The 20,320-nt window shown below is 39.5% G+C and overlaps 1 protein-coding gene and 2 pseudogenes across 2 annotated transcripts in view; 1 reads left to right on the top strand and 2 right to left on the bottom strand.

Annotated features, from left to right (window-relative positions):
• Window positions 1–15,690, top strand: part of LOC143658701 (cathepsin Z-like) — a 31,050-nt pseudogene extending 15,360 nt beyond the window's left edge.
• The window catches only part of RERE (arginine-glutamic acid dipeptide repeats), a 636,739-nt gene that overhangs the window by 615,887 nt on the left and 532 nt on the right, over window positions 1–20,320 (bottom strand). The window lies entirely within an intron of this gene.
• Window positions 1–20,320, bottom strand: part of LOC143674975 (coiled-coil-helix-coiled-coil-helix domain-containing protein 2 pseudogene) — a 52,247-nt pseudogene extending 31,927 nt beyond the window's left edge. Inside the window, exon 1 of the transcript XR_013171301.1 lies at window positions 1–20,320. This exon is cut by the window's left edge and continues 11,959 nt beyond it. The product of XR_013171301.1 is annotated as a coiled-coil-helix-coiled-coil-helix domain-containing protein 2 pseudogene (transcript).

Raw genomic sequence — 20,320 nt, 5'->3', positions numbered from 1 at the left:
AAAATTAATATCTTGGGTACACGTTACCTAATTTAAGTTGTATGGTCAGTTTAGTTGAACACCATAAGTAGTTGGAATCTTGAATATAGCATGAGATCTTGTTGGCTTGTCCAGGTTAGTGTGACATCCCAATATATTCCAGAGTAATATGGGCAGTGAATAAAGAAGTATTTGCAAAGTCCCCTTGGGGGAATGGGGAGAAAGGAGGAAATATTCAAGTTCCCCATTTAAAGAATTTCTGATACTGTCACAAGCAGTGGGTACAACCAAATCAATAGGACGAGCCCTCAATCTTCGGGTTTGCCCCTATGAAACTTATTCCTGAAATGGATAGGCTAAGCCTACCTCAAATTAGGCCTGAGTCACCCCAAAGAACCTCTTTTGTTACTCAGATGTAGCCTCTCTCTCTAAGCCAATTCAACAGGTGAACACACTGCCCTCCCCACCACCACGTGGAACATGACTCCCAGGGGTGTAAATCTCCCTGGCAATGTGGAACAGAACTTCCAGGGATGAGCTGGGATCCAGGGATTGAGGAAGCTTTCCTGACCAAAAAGGGAAGAGAAAAATGAAACAAAATAAAGTTTCAGTGGCTGAGAGATTTCAAATAGAGTTGAGTTCAAATATCCTGAAGGTTATTCTTATGCTTTAAATAGATATCCCTTTTTAGTTTATGATGTATTGGAGTGGCTGGAGGGAAGTACTTGAAACTGCTGAGTTGTTTTCCAGTAGCCTTGACTCTTGAAGACAACTGTATCATGATGTAACTTTTACAATATGACTGGGTGATCATGAAAGCCTTGTGTTTGATGCTCCTTTTATCCAGGGTATGGGCATAAAAAATATGGATAAAAAATAAATAACAAGGGGGATAAAGGGTAGAATAAACTGGGTGGACTGAAATACTAAAGATCAATGAGAGGGAGGGGTAAGGAATATGTGATGTATGAGTTTTCTTCTTTTCTCTTTTATTTCTTTTTCTGGAGTGATGAAAATGTTCTAAAAATGATCATGGTGATAAATATTGAACTATGCGATGATACTGTGAGCCATTGACTGTACACTGTGTATGGACTACATGTGTGTGAAGATTTGTCAATAAAAAAATATATATTTTTAAACAGCTTCCGAAGTATGCCTTGGGGTCAGCATATTAAGCCAAATCTCCTTTATCATATATCTTGACAATATTACATAATATTATTCATTCATTAGACAAATGCACACCTACCCGCATTACTCACATGCTAGGTGCAAGATACACTGACATGACCAAAGTCAACATGGCCTTTTTCCCTCCTGAATTTGACAAGCCAGCAATGTAGCCAAGGGTGTATAACCTGAGTGCAATATTCTGGAATCATCTTTTCCAGCTTGAATCCTTCTGTTGTCATATGCTTGCTTCAGACTGAATATAATATGGTTGGCCTCTAGCTTTGCTCTGCTAACACAATCATATATAACCATATTTTCCAAAGATTACATCCCACACGCCAAAATTAGAATCAGCCTATGTTTCGGAAATAGGCTGATTCCGAAACACCACAGCAACCATCACTAATGGTGGGCCACTTTCCCATATGGCAAATCCTATTTATCATATTATTATTTCTTAATTTCATCCTCAGAGTAACCTTATCCTTAAATTTGAAAATTACTTTGCAGTTCCTCCCAGGTCCCATCCCCACCCCCCAAAAAAAGTCAGAATATAGGGCTACTAGAGAGAGAACCAAATGTTTTTAGTTATTCCTCACAGGCCATTAAACCAAGACCACCAGAGAGACAAAGCTAGACCAACAAGATGTCATACTCTTTCTCCATCTCCTGCCCTCTTGAATCTCTCTAAGAAGGAATCCTAATCTCATTGAGTTACAGTCCAAAATACTGATTGGACCCTCTTTATAAGTAAGAAGATTCACCATGGATTTAAGTAGCACATTATATATATCTTGCTCTCTATCATTTCTCTCACACTTACTCTAAAAGACAAAGGTTTGGATTCTGTGTAGAACAGTGAGATTTAGGAGAGAAGAAGATCCTCTACCCAGGTCTTAAGTTTATGCACATGCTCCAACCCAGTTTATTAGTTGCTTTGTACTTGTATTTTGGCAAAAGCCTGATAAAAAAAATAAAGTAGTACTCTGAATTCCCTACTTGCCATTGTTCTACTTATATAAGTCTCCTTCAGGAACATCACCCTGAAAAGGCACAGCTACATCATGACATTCTGATTATTTATTAAGACCACCATTACTCTCTGGTCTATGCCATTCACTTGGAATGATGCACTGTTTTTGTAGCATTTTCTATATTAAAGGGAAAGGAAAATATTAGAGTTTATACCTTAGAGAGAACTTATTGGAAATTTCTAGAATTGATACACAGCTCCTACAAATGTCTCAATTGCTGAATGATGTAGACAACAAAGAAAGGGAACACATGTGGAAGGCTAGATTTCTGGATGACACAAGTAACAGTAATAATGACAAAAACAGACTAAAACTCATCAAACACTTAGTATTTGCCAGGCACATTTTAAGTACTTTATATGTATTGATTACTTTGGTCCTCATAACAAATTTCTGAGGTAACTACTATTATCATCTCCATTTTACAGAAAATGAAACTAGACACAGAACAGTTTAAGTAATTTTGTCTAAAATCACAGAGTTAGCAAGCATCAGGCTGAGTACTGGGCAGAGCTCTTAACTACTTTGTTACAATAACACAATGTTATATGTAATTGTTCTAGTTTGCTAGCTGCCGGAATGCAACACACCAGAGATGGACTGGCTTTCAATAAAAGAGGATTTATTTAGTTAACATATAGTTCTTCAGATGAAAGGTAGCTAACTTACAACTGAGATTCTTTCTTACATAGGAAGGCACAGGGCAATCTCTGCTGGCCTTCTTTCCAGGTCTCTGGGTTCCAACAACTTTCCCTGGGGTGATTCCTTTCTGCATCTCCAAAGGCCTGAGCTGAGCTGGGAGTGCTGAAATGAGGTATGCTGAGCTGCTTGGGCTGTGCTATAGTGAGCACTCTCATTTAAGCATCAGTCAATTAAATCAAACATCATTCATTGCAGCAGGCATGCCTCTTAGCCAACTGCAGATGTAATCAGGAATAGATAAGGTTCACATGCCATTGGCTCATGTCCACAGCAACAGAACTAGGCACCTTCACCTAGCCAAGTTAACACCTGAATCTAACTACCACATACACAGTCTGAGGCTCAGTGTCCAAACAACATCCAAGTAGCAATGGCTAGGAAGCAGAGGGCAGCGTGGGTCTAGATCTCAGGAGAGGGAACAAGACTGTATTTGTAAATTTGGAGGCTGGAAGAAAATAGGTGTTAAAGGAAGCCATGGTAATGAAGTTACCCTGGAGAATGGTGCTGAGAAAGAAGTTACTGGACAGAACACTGAGGAACACCACTATTTAAAAGGTCAAAATGACGATGCAATACAAAAAAAAAAAGCATTTTGTGCATTATATGTACAATGTATATATGACAAATCAAAATACATTATGATTATACCTACTCTGTGGGAACCAGAACATAATTTAACTATAGTGATTATACGTTTAGGGTAGCATTTTTGTTTTTATGGCACTGTTAGCATGTATTCTGCATGGGCAGGCACCAGGAATCCAACCCAGGTCTCCGGCATAGAAGGCAAGAATTCTGCCACTGAGCCACCATTGCACCACCCCACAGCTAACATTTTTTTATGCTAAATCCTTAGGCAAAACACAGCTTTTGTCTAAACATGTTCCTATGGGAGAAAAACACTTCTGAAACAGAGCAATCATATTTCAATGATTCTAAGATGTACAATCGTAAATCTGTACATCATTGGAAGTGAGATGAGTCTTATAAAGTGTAACTGGCAGAATTTCTCTTTCTCAGCAGTACATAAAATAATGGGGAATCTTAAAACCAATGGTATTTTAGATTCAATTAAATTTATGCTTTTCAGAATCCATTAATTCCAAGCACACATACTGGTATTGTTACAGTAAAACTCCATGTTCAAGGAGTTTACAGTTTAATAGACAACCATAACACTGAGATAGCAGTGCAACTAATAGACAGTAACACAAGATATGTGTTCATTTGTAAGACAAGTCACAAAGTGAGCAAGAAGGTTAAAAGGCTGAAGAAAAGGTACACTGACTGGAAACAGGAGTGGCCAACCCAAAATAGCTTAAGGCAAGGTGTCCTAAGCACAGTTTTAACTGGAAAAGATTATGGTCTAATGTAATAACAGGAAGAAGGTAGGAAATAAGTGACAGATCAACAAAGGAAGAAGAAAAGCTAAATAATGTGCGGTTCTGATCATGTCACTCTCCTCTAAGAACCAGTAACTACCCCTCCAGTCAAAATAAAGGACTGCCTGATGACAACCAATCAAGGAGAAAGTTTTTTTCTAATCTGCTCTCTCTCCTTTCAACCTGTGTAGCTTTAAAATAAGTCCACAATTACTTTGGCACTCCTTCAAGAGATAGAGCCTAAGTTTCCTTCTTTTGAATTCAGGCTGGACTTAACAACTTCATTTTGACAAACAGAATATGGTGGAAGTAATGGTGTGTGACTTCTGAAACTAGATCATAAAGAGCATCAAGGCTTTCCTTCTTGAGCTTTTTGCCACTCACTCACTCTATGACCCTTTGTTCCTGGGGAAGCCAAATGCCAAGCTGCAAAGTCACTCAAATAACCATTTGGAAAAGTCTACATGGCAAGGAACTAATGCCTCCTGCCAATGGCCAGTTTGGAACTGAGGACTTCTGCCCTCAGCAGCCATGTGACTATACCATCTTGGAAGCAGATTCTCCAGCTCCAGTCAAGCCTACAGATGACTGAGCCCTGGATAACATTCTGACTGCAACCTCATGAGAGACCCTGAGCCAGAACCACCCAGCTAAGCCACTCCCAAACCCCTGACCCACAGAAACTGTGAGATAATGTTTGCTATATTAAGTCACTAAGTTTTGGGGTAATCTGTTACACAGCACTGAATAAAAAATACAACCCCATGGTAGTCTGTGTCTCTAAAAGACTCTTCTAACAGTTATATGTATACTACTAGCTGGAATAGAGAATAATCTTGTAAAAAGCTGCCCTGCTTATCTTTATATTCCTGTAAGGCTTAGCCCAGTGCACTGCACAGAGTAAATACTTGTTTTTGTTTATTATTTGATGAAAGATTCTTGGCAGTGTTTATACATTTGACTGTAGTTATTCAAAAATGAAGTACTCAAACCCTGAATAAGAACAGAGCTACTGGAGTGGGGTAAAAAAGAAATATATACTCGACTGATAGATACAAGAATCAATGATGATTCCAGAATGACATATGTAAAAGGTGGAAAAAGCAGTAATCTTGTACCATTTGAAGTACTGGAGTACAAGAGCTGCTTCAGGAAAAATAGTAGAGTTACAAAGCATTTTTCTGAAGAAGAACCTAACTTCTTCATTACAAAGAAGAAAAAGAACAAACTATTACGTTAAGAAAGGATTAATTTTACATGTGCTTTTCAAAACCGCGTTATACAGATTAGTCTACCTCAAGAAGGTCATAGGTATTCTTTGAAAGAAAAAAAAACCTTGCATGTCTAAACTATAAGGACATTTCTGAGCCCTCAAGGTGTTAATGTGCATTCTAACTCATCTGACCTCAGAACATGCAAAATACTTGCAATACAATTATTCTATGAATAGTTTGGGAACACTGATGTGCATAGGCAGGTAGATAGGCAGATGAGTAGACTAACAGAAAATAGAGGAGAAAAAGACAAATCCAATAAAATGATTTCACCTAAACAAGGGATTATAACTAGCAGTTAAGAATGTAAAGTTTCAGAGACTTCCGGGTCAAGATGGCGGCTTAACAACTTGCGTGTTTTAGTTCATCCTCCAGAACAACTACTAAATAACCAGAAACAGTACAGAACAGCTCCTGGGGCCACGTCAGTGACCAGACACACAGCGTACCCCAGTCTGGACCAGCTGGACCGGCTGTGAGAACCCCCCAAACCGTGAGTTCCCAAAGCTGCAGCAGCCAGTGCCCCTCCCCCACAGGCCGCTTCCCAGGGGGAAAGGAAAGGACTTTACCAGCAGCAGGGACTGGGCACAATCAAACCCCAATTGTGGAACTAATTAACAAATTCTGACTACTAAAAATAGGACCCCAGCTTAGGTGAACCTGATCAAAGTGGAAGTTGCTCATTTTTGCCCCGGCGCCAAGGGGGCAGAACTGACAGAAAAAGGGGGAAAAAAAAAAAAGAAGGAAACAGAGGTTTTTGTGGCTGTGTATCTACAAAGGCTTGACTGCCGCCTCTGGATACAGCTGCAGGACTTTTCAGGCTGCAACTGCCCCAGGCATAGGCAGAAGTGAGCTCTTTTGGGGGCTTATCTGGAGCCTGTGCCTTCCCCAGGGGAGGCGTGAAGCCCAACTCAGGTGGAATCCCTCCATCAAGGAATTCAGACACCAGGGCTTGGTAATTTGAAGCCATTAAAACCAGCCTACAACCTCTCCTCTGTCTCCAACAAACTCCCAGCCAAAGTTAAAGGTACCGCATCATCTTATGCTGGTGGGACCTGCAGTCAGACAAGCGCCACACACAGGGTAGGATAAGAAAAACAAGGTCCAGAGACTTCACAGGAAAGTCTTTCAACCTGCTGGGTCTCATCCTCAGGTAAAACCAATGCAGGTGACTCTTTCCTCCTGATAGGAGGACAGTTTGGTCTGGGAAAATCTGGCTGGGGTATATAATATCTAAGTAGACTCTTCTAAGTGTGTGCGGGGGGTGGGGGGCACCACACAAGCAGGGCAAGAAACAAGAAAAAAAGAACTGAAAAATTCTCCTCTGTTAAACAAAACTTAAGCTAAAGGTCCAGATAAAGCTAAACAGAATGTCAAAGAATCGATAGGCAACAAATTCATCCAGCAAGAAAACCCCAGATAAAAAAAGTGAAAGCAATCTCCAGAATAAACTAGTTAAGGTATTTAAATGCCTAGACACCAGCAAAAAATAACAAATCACACTAGGAAAATTGAAGATATGGCCCATTCAAAGGAACAAACCAACAATTCAAATGACATACAGGAGCTGAAACAATTAATTCAGAATGTACGAACTGACATGGAAAACCTCATCAAAAACCAAATCAATGAATTAAGGCAAGGAAAGAACAAAAAGAAAAAACTGAAAGTCTGAAAAAACAAATCACAGAACTTATGGGAATGAAAGACACAGTAGAAGAGATGAAAAAAACAATGGAAGCCTACAATGGTAGATTTCAAGAGACAGAACATAGGATTTCAAAACTGGAGGACGGAACATCTGAAATCCAACAAGAAACAAAAACTATAGTGAAAAAAATGGAAAAATATGAGCAGGGACTCAGGGAATTGAAAGACAATATGAAGCACACGAATATACGTGTTGTGGGTGTCCCAGAAGGAGAAGAGAAGGGAAAAGGAGGAGAAAAACTAATGGAGGAAATTATCACTGAAAATTTCCCAACTCTTAGGAAAGACTTAAAATTACAGATCCAAGAAGCGCAGCATACCCCAAAGAGAATAGATCCAAATAGACATACTCCAAGACATTTAATAATCAGAATGTCAGAGGTCAAATAGAAAGAGAGGATCTTGAAAGCAGCAAGAGAAAAGCAAACCATCACATACAAGGGAAGCCCAAGAAGACTATGCGCAGATCTCTCAGCAGAAACCATGGAGGCGAGAAGACAGTGGGATAATATATTTAAATTATTAAAAGAGAAAAACTGCCAACCAAGAATTGTATATCCAGCAAAATTGTCCTTCAAAAATGAGGGAGAAATGAAAACATTTTCAGACAAAAAAAAAAATCACTGAGAGAATTTGTGACCAAGAGACCAGCTCTGCAAGAAATACTAAAGGGAACACTAGAGACAGATACAAAGACAGGAGAGAGGTGTGAAGAAGAATGTAGAAAGGAAGACTATGAGTAAAGGTAAAAAGAAGGAAAATTAGATATGACATATAAAATCCAGAAGGCAAAATAGAAGAAACTACTACCCATGCAGTAATAAAATTGAATGTTAATGGATTAAACTCTCCAATCAAAAGACATAGTGTGGCAGAATGGATTAAAAAACAGGACCCATCTATATGTTGTCTCTACTCAAAGGACACGAGGCCAAGGACACAAACGGACATTTACACACCAATGTTTATAGCAGCATTATTAACAATTACCAAGAGATGGAAACAGCCAAAATGTCCATCAACAGACAGTTGGCTAAACAAACTGTGACATTTACATAAGATGGAATATTATGCAGCTGTAAGAATAAAGTTATGAAGTACGTAACAACATGAATGGACCTTAAGGCCATTATGCTGAGTGTGATTATCCAGAAACGAAACAAAAGGACAAATACTGTATGGTCTCACTGATATGAACTGACATTAGTAAATAAACTTGGAATATTTCCTTGGTAACAGAGACCATCAGGAGATAGAAATAGGGTGAGATATTGGGTAATTGAAGCTGAAGGGATACAGATTGTGCAACAGGACTGAATATAAAAACTCAGAAATGGACAGCACAATACTACCTAACTGTAATGTAATTATGTTAAAACACTAAATGAAGCTGCATATGAGAGTGATAGAGGGAGGAGGGCTGGGGCATAGGTGGGATCAGGAGGAAGGATGGATGGTAAGGATCGAGATGGTATAATCTAGGAAGGCCTAGAGCGTATAACAATATGAAATGTACAATGTACAAATTTTAAAAATGTTTTTGCATGAGGAAGAACAAAGGAATGTCATTATTGCAGGGTGCTGAAAATAGATGATAATTAATACTTTAATATGTCACCTTATGTGTGAGACTAAAGCAAAAAATGTTTATTTATTACAAAATTTAGATTTTGACTAGAGCATATCCTAATATAACTCATGTAGATAGTTTGACTGAATGTCATAAGTACTTGGAATCTCAGGTAGGACATGGGATTTTGTTGGTTTGTCCAGAGTGATGCCCCGATGAATCCCAGAGTGATTTGATCAGTGACTGGAAAAGTATTTGCAAGCCCCCTTAGGGGAATGGTGAGAGTGGGGAGAAATTCAACTTCCCCAAGTTGAATTCTTGATATTCTCACAAGCAGTGTGGACAACCAAAGCTATAGGCTGAGCCCCCAGTCTTGGGGTTTGTTCATATGAAACTTAACCCCACAAAGGATAGGTCAGGTCTACTTAAAATTTAGGCCTAAGAGTCACCCCCAAGAGAGCCTCTTTTGTTGCTCAGATGTGGCCTCTCTCTCCAGCCAACACAACGAGCAGTCTCACCACCCTTCCCCTCTCTGCGTGGGACATGACTCCCAGGGGTGTGGACCTTCCTGGCAATGTGGGACAGAGATCCTGGAATGAGCTGAGACTCAGCATCAAGGGACTGAGAAAAACCCTAGAATGAGCTGAGAATTAACATCAAGGGATTGAGAGAACCTTCTCGACCAAAGGGGGAAGAGTGAAATGAGACTAAGTGTCAATGGCTGAGAGATTCCAAACAGAGTTGAGAGGTTATCCTGGAGGTTATTCTTATGCATTAAGTAGATATCACCTTGTTGTTCAAGATGTACGAGAGGCTGGAGGGAAATGCCTGAAAATGTAGAGCTGTATTCCAGTAGTCATGTTTCTTGATGATGACTGAACAATGATATAACTTTCACAATGAGACTCTGTGAATATGAAAACCTTGTGTCTGATGCTCCTTTTAGCTACTATATCAACAGAAGAGTAGAACATATGGAATAAAAATAAATAATAGGGGGAACAAATGTTAAAATAAATTTAGTTTGAAATGCTAGTGGTAAATGAAAGCGAGGGGTAAGGAGTATGGTATGTATAATTTTTTTTCTCTGTTATCGTTTTATTTCTTTTTCTGTTGTATTTTTATTTCTTTTTCTAAATCGATGCAAATGTTCTAAGAAATGATGAATATGCAACTATGTGATGATATTAAGAATTGCTGATTGTATATGTAGAATGGAATGATATCTTAATGTTTTGTTTGTTAATTTTTTTAATAAAAAAGTTAAAAAAAAGAATGTACAGTTTCTTAAAGCAATATAAACTGTTCGATGGTGCAAATAACAAATGACCTATCAGATCTTCTCACTAGAGAAATTTTAATTAAAGATACAATGAGCTCTTAGTAGTGCAAGTGGAAGCAGAAGCATAAAGATGCAAAGAAACACAGATGAAACAGCTAAGTTAATAGTAAAGAACAAGGTGGGTCAGCACTGGTGTTTAGTGCCTTTATACCAGAAAAGCACATCTTTCTTCAGTAAAAAAATTTAAGTTAGTATATTTATTACCCAGCCTGAACAAATTTATGTGGTGACTCTTCCAGAGAAGAGCAGGATTGTGGACTACTGTCCACTTTAGTCACATTTCGGTGACCCTTGCATAAAGGAAGAAGAATGTGGGGGCTGGGGATTTAATAAGAAGTTTCAGTTTAAACTCACCTGAATGATGTTTTCATATATCAAACTTCTTTTTAAACTGGTGGCCAGAGCTTATGCATCCCATCAGGAAGCAATAACGCTGCTCTTTAGTTAATCTGCCTCCCAGGCCTAGCGTGGTACCACCCAGGGAGGGTCAGGTTTCCAAAGCCTTCCCAGGCAGCATCTCTGGATTTATGCACACAGGTGCCCATATTCTTGCCTACTCACACTTCCCCCAGACACCAAACCACGTTCACCTCATACACGGTGAGTGCCACAACCACCCCACTTCTCTGCTCCCCACCCCTACTAGTAGTATGGGGGACAGGAATCAGACCTCTGGGAGCCTGATGGGCACATATATATGTCAATGAATGTGTACACGCATGTCCTGAACATGTGCGTGGGTGGCCATGTATGTTGGAGTGGGGTCTGGCAGGGGGTTCGTACCTGCCATTATAGAACTCTGTCTAGAGACACTGCTTGCTTTGCTTGCGCATACATTTTCTTTCAGGTTAGACTAGGCCCACAATGTAAACACAGTCCCCTTTAGATGTGGTGCCTTTATGCAACACAGTCTAAATAACCACACAGAGCTCTGGCATTAGGGTATGGCTCAACAAATCCCTGCAGCTGTTAAGGCCACAGGGAATCTGGTCGCTAAAGCTGGGCAGAATCTATATCCCTAATAACACTCCAGTCTCCATGAGGCCCAGCTAAATCTGGTGTTCTTGTTCTTTCGAGAGGTCTGATTTTAAGGTTTAAATTTCTGTTGCATATTTTACTAATACTTGAGGTGGCTTGGAAGCCTAACTAAAGCCCTTACAAGTCATTACTATAGCTACTTTAAAACTGAGGATGTCCCATGACTTCAACTTCTGAAGCAAAAACCCAGGGCAAAAAAGTTATGAGAATTCCTCGAATACCAAGTAGCCTGTGAATTGGACATCAACCCATCATTTTGTAGTTTAACAATACAAGGAGAAAAATTTATGAACACATTGCTTATGGCTGTTGATATATTGGTATATTTTGCCAGTTCAAAACAACAGTTTTATACTGGCAGAAACAGGGCCTAACCCAAAAGATCTCCTATATTAGGAGTACTACCTAATATAATATGGCCTACTTACCTAATGCATGGACACGTACTACATCTTACATTACCTGACACACCAATAAGTTATACAAATTTGCAATCCCAACCAAAACTCCAAATACATTAAAATGGTTTAAGCAATCCTTTTATTTTTTTATTTATTTACTTTTGTATGCTGCAGAGTGGGGTCACATTTCATTATTTTTCCATGTGAGCATCCCATTATTGCAGCACCATTTGTTGAATTTTTATTTGTTTTTTGTTTGTTTTTTGTTTTGGGGGAAGTGCATGGACCAGGAATGGTTTAAGCAATCTTAACAATTTAAAACATATATGTAAATGTTCACTTCTCATTATTTTAAAAAACACTAGAATTTGTTTAAAAAGAAGTCAAGTTTATACCATGCAGCAGTAAGACAAAATGATGTCCTGAAGTACATGACAAGATGGATGAGCCTTGAGGACATAATGCTGAATGAAATTAGCCAGATACAAAAGGACAGATACTGTATGATTCCACTTTTATGACCAGCATAAAGATATAATCAGAGACTTATAATACAGAATAAAGGGGACTTAGAGATACAAAGAAGGTAGAGATGGGTGAACCGTTAGCTAATGAGGTTGAACTCCAGTGTAAGGGAATAGACAGAAGCAAAGGTGACTCTCTAGTGGGTCTAGAAGTAATATTACCATATTGAAGATGAACAAGATTGAAAGGGGCTGTAAAGACCTACGTGTCCCACTGACTCACACTAGAAATATGAATGAATTCTTGTAAGAATTACTTCAAAGATATAATTCTTGTATAAACAGTGTTTAAGTCCAGGGTACAGGGGGAAAACTGCTATTGCACGCTATGAGCTATGTTCAAAAGGAAACCATCAGCACTACCACAGCAACAGCAGAAGTAAATAATGGGATGAGGGACAAGAGTTAAGAGGAGGTTTAGATTTCCTATTTGGGGTGTGTTTATTGGTTTTCTGTCTCTTGGGAACAATGACATTATCTAAAATTGAGAATGTTGATGTACTGTGGACTTTGGGCCCTCTACATGATGCCTGATGAATGCAGGTGGCTGAAGGATGCACTGACAGAGAAGTAGAATGGCGAATGATAGTGTATACTTATGAATGAAGGCTGTGCAGTTACAAAAAGGAACAATGTAGTGAGGCATGCAATGATGTGAATGAACACGTGGGACATTCAGTGAGACAAAATAAGCCAGAAACAAAAAAACAACAATGGTACTGTCACCTTTAAAAAATGCTTATAAGAAAACAAGGGTCTAGATTATAAGCTTTTAGAGCAGACACATTAAGTCTGGAGTGATGATTATTATTTCTGATTCTGAGAGGCTGTTTTATATATATAGATATATAACCTGATATTTAGAGATAAGAATGAAGCCAAATGAACAGATTGGGGTTAAAGTAATTCAGCACACAGGGTAAGGAAGACAGTGTCTATATTTTAGAATCACACATACTCTTTGACACCAATGGAAGAAAGGTTTACTTGATCTGGAAATGAAATCTTCTGTAGTGAATACTCTAATTCAACCTATCTGTATAACTCATTTGAACAACTGAAACACAGAGCACAGAATGAGAAAGAGGTCCTTTAATCCTGTATAGATTATTGTAATTCCTGGAAACATCCTAGAGAATGTTAACCAGATAATCAAAAAGTACTAGCAAAGTCCCCTGAGGGAGGAGGGGAAAGACTATGGAACTATTAATCCTTACCATCAGGGAATCGCCTGATACTGTGTCAAACTTTAGGGACACCAAATCAATAGGCCATGCCCTTGATCATAAGCCTTACTCCTGTGAAGCTTATGCAGGTAGTATAGAAGCTTAGACTACCTATAGGCATTCCTAAGAGTTACTTCTGGAGGACCTCTGTTGTTGCTCAGATGTGGACTCAGTCTCTCTAAGACCAACTGTGCAAGTGAAATCATTGCCCTCCCCTCTATGTGGGAAATGACATCCAGCGGTAAAAGTCTCCCTGGTGACGTGGGAGAGGACTCCCAGGGATGAATCCAGACCTGGCACCGTGGGATCAACAATTACAACTTGATCAAATGGGGGAAAAGAAGCATAATTAATAAAGCATCAGTGGCAGAGAGAGTTCAAATAGAGTCGAGAGGCTACTCTGGAGGTTGCTCTTACGCAAGCTTCAGGTAGACCTTGCTACATATCATAACCTGCCAACCCCCAACCAGGACCATTCCAGCCAATCCTAAAGAACACCTAGGGCAATTAATAAGATTCCACAAGAGTTCCAGGCACTAGAGTAAGTTGCCAGAAACAAACCTACAACCTCCAGATGGGTCCCTGGTCCAGATAATTCCTGAAACATAGCCCAGCCTCTCCAGAATATCAGATAGTTCCATCTTCCTACCCCATATTAGTGATAGAACCTTCCAGTAGCAAAAATTTAGAATTGCCATAGCCCAAACAACCCCAATGAGAGGTATGGAAAGATCAAAGATGATGGTGGAATTATACATGGAAGATAGGACTTAACAAATGAATATGAATGCTGAATCATTAGATTGACATCTCTTTTAATCTCCAGTATTTTAGAGCAGCTAGAAAAGGTTTTAAAAACCTAAAATTTTGAAATTGTAACCCATGACAAAGTCTGAAATATGTTCTACAACTAATTGTGGTGTTGTGCTTGGAAATTTATAGCTTTTTTGTATATACGTTATGTTCACAAAAAAAGAAGGAAAAAAAAGTACATTGTGATGATAAAATATTTAAGCCCTCTAGCCTCCTATATTTTGGAGCAGCTAGAAGGAAAAATATGAGAGGATCATATGACAGCCCATGACAAAACTCTGGGATCTACCCTGTAACCACTTTTTAAAGAGTACTTTGAAACCTACTGCTTTTTTATTTCCTTATTTCGTATATATGTTATACAACAAAAAAAGTTTTAAAAAAAAGAAGTCAAGGTTGCGGCTGGCTGGGGCACAGGTGGGCCCCAGCAGGGTGGGAGGGCAAGGGAAAGGGCGGGCTGGCCCCATTCCAAGCTCTTGTGTTCCCACCTTTTTGGGGACCCTGCCTCCTTGGGGTTGAAGGAACCAAGGCATCTGCTGCTCTTGACTTTGGAGGGTCAGATCCAGCCTCTTCATTTTGGGGGGAATCACTACTCTTTCACAGGCAGGGTTGGACAAGTCACCCTCTTCAGAAAGCAAGGTCCCTGGGGCCAGCCACACACCCCCGGGCCTTTGGGAGACCCTCTGTCTCCCTCATTTTGGGAGCTCCCTGCCCCCTTCACATTCTGAGACTGCTCTGGTCTCCTAGAGCTGTTGGGGTCACCCTATGACTGAGGACCTATCCCCGACCCCGTATGTCCCTGTCGGAACTGCCCAAGAGCTGGAACTGGTGCAACATGAACGGTGTCAATTACATCCCCTAGTACTGCAGCCCCTGCTGGGCCCACAGCAGCACCCGCACCAGCACCATGGCAGATGGAATCAACATCAAGAGGAAGGGATCATGGCCTTCTGCCCTGCTGTCCATGTAGAACATCATCAACTGTGGCAGCGCCAGCTTCTGCAAGGGGGGCAACAACTGGGGGTGTGGGAGTACACCCACCTCTATGGCATCCCGATGAAACCTACAACAACTACCAGGCCAAGGACTAGGTGTGTGACAAGTTCAACCAGTGTGGGACATGCACCAAATTCAAAATGTGCCATGTCACACCCTCTTTACAACCTCTGGAAAGGGGGCAACTATGGGGCCCTCTCCAGGAGGGAGAAGATGATGGTAGAAATCTACACGAATGGCCCTATCAGCTGTGGTACAATGGCAACAGAAAAGCTGGATAAATACACTGATGGCATTTATATGAATACAAAGAGAAGTCCTTCATAAGTAAGCCATGTAGTCTGTGTCTGGTTGGTGTGTCAGCAATGGGACCGAGTACTGGACTGTACAGAATTCATGGGGCAAACCATGAGGCGATAGAGGCTGGATGAGGATCATCACTAGCACCTATAAAGATGAGAAGGGCACATATTACAGCCTCGCCAGTGAGGAGGAATGCACATTTGGGGATCTCATTGTTTAAGGTGGATGTCTCTGGAACAGCAGTTCTTAAAAAAAATAGTATCAGGAATCCTAATCAGAGGGCTCCTAACAATAAGCCCCCAGGTTAGTACCAGCTGACAGCTGGTCAGTGCACCAAATACCTAGAAGGGGTACCAATAAGAGGACCAGTATGGTACTGGCCGGCAGAGCTTTCTTGAGAAGAATCTGTACTGGAATGACTTAACTACTTACACAGGAAGACTCTCCTTTTACAGAGGTTGCACTGAAACCACCTAGCAAATATGGGGTCGACAAGAGACATCACATGATATGACCTCAGTTTTCTTCAATAGATAAATGGCTTTGTATTTTCTTTTTGGTGATGGTGGTCTGTAACGTGACATTTAAGAAATTAAGCAGATTAAATTTATCACCAATTCTACATCACCTTGGAATTAATGGGAGGAGATGGCAATTTCAAACTGCCTGAGTGGTGAATAAAATATAAGACTTCACATTTAAAAAAAAAAGAAGCCAAGCAAAAGTTAAAAGGCTCACCAAAATCGAACTTAAACAGAACAAGCAAAGTTACAACTTAGGAATAATTATCAGGATAACAATAATTAACAATCACTTAAATATGATTCAAGAAGAAATGCTGGTTGTTGAAAAACCCTAGAATTAACTGAAGCACAACTCTGTCAGAAATTATGTAAGTCACTAAAGTATTGTTTCAAGGTGTATACATGTGTGTGTAATAAAGTTCACAGCTCAGTTTCACTAAGGACTCACTTAAACAGTTTACCTGAATTTTCTGCTATCTTAACCTTTAACTCAACTGCAAAAGAGGTCGCCAAAAGTAGTGTGTAGGAAAGCATACTATTTCCCAAAGAAATTGCTATATTCAACTTATTTTACTGTTTGAATGTTTTTATGATTACTGAGATTTGAACAAGATGTTAAAGATTCAAAATTAATTTTAAAAGCAATGGGTACCTACTAAATTCATAATAATATTCAACACACACAGCTTTTTAAAAGAGTATCCTGTGTGTATATGTATGGGGACTGGGTTTACAGCAACTTGCATATTTCAGTTCAATATTATGTACAATTATTGCCAGACCTGACAGTCCTGTCCCACTTTTTAAAAATGTTTCTGACTGACCAACAAATTAAAATTGAAAACTAACAGATGTATTTTATTCCTTGATTTGAATTACGTTTTTGCTCTGAATTTGTTCGCAGTCACTCTAGTTTCCCTGCAACGAAACACTGGCAGAGGATATAGTGGACTGAAATTACCTGGCTCTAAAACATATAGATTAAAAATAAATAAACAATAGGGGGAACAAATGTTCAAATTTAAAAAATATACATATATTGGATAGATGGACATACTAGTGGGTTAATGAGAGGGAGGGGTAAGGGGTATAGTATGTATCAGTTTTTACTTTTTTCTTTTTATTTCTTTTTCTGGAGTGATGCAAATGTTCTAAAAAATGATCATGGTGATGAATTTACAATTATGTGATGATATTGTGAGCCACTGACTGTACACCATGTATGAGATGTTTGCATGTTAAAGAATGTATGTGCTTGTACGTTGTTTTATCAATAAAATTTTTTTAAAAAACACACATAAAGAAATTACCTGACTTTATTTCACTGAATAAATAATTGTTCAAACTGTTCACACTTCACTGTAAAAGATATACAACCTTAAAGATAACACTTTAAATTGTGAAAACAAAGGTAATCTGAAATCACATTCCTAGGAGTAGCCCATCTAAAACAGATGTTTATCCTACAGAGTTCTCCTTACCACTGCAAATCCCACCCCCTCAAACAGTTCACTTCATAAAGACAAATGAGATGGGTTAGTATGAAATCCTCCTAGGTGTTTATCCAGCAGATTATCTATGAAACTGCAGCTTGATTTAGAAGGCTCTAAGCAAGAATATGGACCTCTTCTATGTTACATCTGTTGTACACACTCATTTCACATTTTCTCTCGCCTCCAATGTTATTAAAAAAAAGAAAAATACATTAATACATAGATTAAGTCATCCTATCAAACTTAATTTTATTTACACTTTTTCAGGACTATTGAAAACAACAGTATTACAATGCACCAATATTATGTACGCAAAACTGCTTATTTTAATGAGATTTCTGCACCTCGACCTCATCCCACGCCCACCTCTTCCGGGTTAAATCTCTGAGGAAAATTTCTCTGTCCAGTGCTAGGATTTTCTTTTATATTGTGTGGGTCTATTTACTGTTTACAAATGATACTAAAACCTCTTTTTAAACACTGCTTGTGCATGTTCGGTTTCCAACACCTCAAATGACAACAACTCCCCTTATTTTGTTTAATATTTCAAGACAAACTATATTTCTCATTAAACATGGAAGAGTATCAATTCAAATGAGTCACAATGTGTAAATACTTCTGACAACTGAACAAATTGTCAGGACACAGTCAATAATATAATAAAGCCTTGATGCAACTGTGCCTGTCAAAGTGCATCTGTACTAGCAGCTCAGGGAAGTGGCATTTGCAGAAAGGCATTACAAGTGTGTTCAAAAGAAAATCATAAAGAGACATCCATTAAACCCTGTCTGGTTATCAAAGGATCCTCTACACTAGCCCCCAAAACAGAAAAACAGACATTTTCTTATAAATATTTGCAAAACAAAACCCAACAATGACAACTCAATAGGCAGCATATCTTACCATCAAACTACTAACTCAAAACACATGCACACATCATTTTGCCATAGAGTAACCTCAAATATGTCTTGATAATCTTAACTCCCCGGATAACTGCAACAGTCTATTTCTACCTAGAAAAGATGACACTGGTCACACTGACTACAGTAACAGTCAAGTGAACAAATCACTGCCTCCAACAAAGTCTAGTGCAATGAAGAATAGAAAAGCAATGAAAGCTAAATGAAAGGCGACAACACAGAAGGTGGGGTTTTACCTTTACATATAGAAAAAGACAGAACAGCAGAAACCAGGGCTGCAAAGGAAAGAAAGGAAGGTGTAAAAGAGGAGTCTCTAAAGACGTTTTCCGAGTGCGTTTTAGTTTCTAATGTACTCTTCTGCAGCTCTTGCAAGGTTGTAAAAAAAAGCCAGGCATGAGATGGGTGAAAAAAAGCTGAGAAAGAAAAGCACCCTCCCCCCATCTTCTCTCCTCTCCCTCCCAAAAAGAGCTGTGTTTGTCTGTGCAAACCTAGTCCCAAATATGGGAGAGAGAGAATGAATGTGTGTACAGAAGAACAATGAGCCCTCAGCCTGGTATTGTATGTGTGTGTCTGTGTGTGTGTGTGTGTGTGTGTGTGTGCTTGTCTCTTTTCCCTTCGACCTCAATAACAGGGAGAACTGGAAGCCCGTTTTCCACCCAGCCCCGGCCACCAAAATCAAAACTGCTTTATAATTTAAAGTGGAATTAACTCAGCAAGGAAATCCACGGGAGGAAATACCTAACCAAAGACGATTTTATTATTGTATAGAGCCATCCTCTCTCCCCTCCCCCAACAGACTAAGCCTGAAGAAACCAGTGTACACCAAACAAAAAGGTCTCTCTTTAAATGTAGAGCAATTACTAAAACTCTTTCAAATCTAAACAGAGGATGCATTAATTTGTGTTACATTAAAATATCTGTTTTGCAATTCACTAAGTTTCCTTTTACTTTTTGTGCTAAAAAAATTGCTTTGGAGAAAGCTATTTCAGGATTCATACAAACCTACTTTCTAAATGTTCCTTAAAATAGCACCACATACTGAAACATTTAAGGCACCCAGTCTCTCAAGGACATATTTTGCTTAAATCAATGTTGGAAGTCTGTAATCCAGAGAAATTGTAAGCAAACCCTGGAAAAGCAGCAGAGGCAAATGACAATTCAACAATGAATCATTTTGTTTTCCTTTCAGCAACTTCTCAAGCAACCAGTTTCAAAGGAAACCTGCAATACTCTCTCTCTATACACACACACACACACACACACACACACACACAGACACACACAATTCTATGTAAAACTACTTCTTTCCTTAACCTGAATAAAAAAAGAAAAAAAAAGAAGAAGCCTTCAGAGAGCAGAACTTAAAGCTAGATAGTAAGAATTCTAGACGGCAGCAACTGGTTTTTGGTTTCCTAATTTTGTAATCACATGGAGCAGAGAACTAGAGATTTAGAATACAAAGAGGACTCTTCCCATAATGTGCAAATGATAGTCTAAAAGTAGTCCTCCCCCAAGACCCCCGAATCCACAAACATCCAAGAAATTTAGTTTCAATCCCTGACTTCCTTACCTCCCACAGTTCAGCCAATAATTTAGCCCACACAATAAAATAATTTAACCTCAGGCAAGTACAACGAGAGCTTGAACAAGACGCAAAGAACCGGGGTCAGAGGGCAAGTTGGACAGTTACCGGCCCGGGAGAGCCCCTGGCCCTTTTTTATTGCCCCAAACCCAACCCCCTTCCCAGCCCTCGCCGCGGTCCCCTCGACTTCAGTTGGTTCTTCGCCCTATTCTTTCAGGCTCACAGTGGACGAGTGATTTCACGACCGACCCTCTTTCCCCGCCCAACAACACATAGCCAGGATGAGGGACGGAAAAAATAAACCACACCACACGGCGCAGGCAAGTTGGAG

Source organism: Tamandua tetradactyla, chromosome 2 (genome assembly GCF_023851605.1).
Source record: "Tamandua tetradactyla isolate mTamTet1 chromosome 2, mTamTet1.pri, whole genome shotgun sequence".
Lineage (NCBI taxonomy): Eukaryota > Metazoa > Chordata > Mammalia > Pilosa > Myrmecophagidae > Tamandua > Tamandua tetradactyla.
Note: the sequence above shows the minus strand (reverse complement) of the source record. Positions and strands in the feature narration are given on the sequence as shown.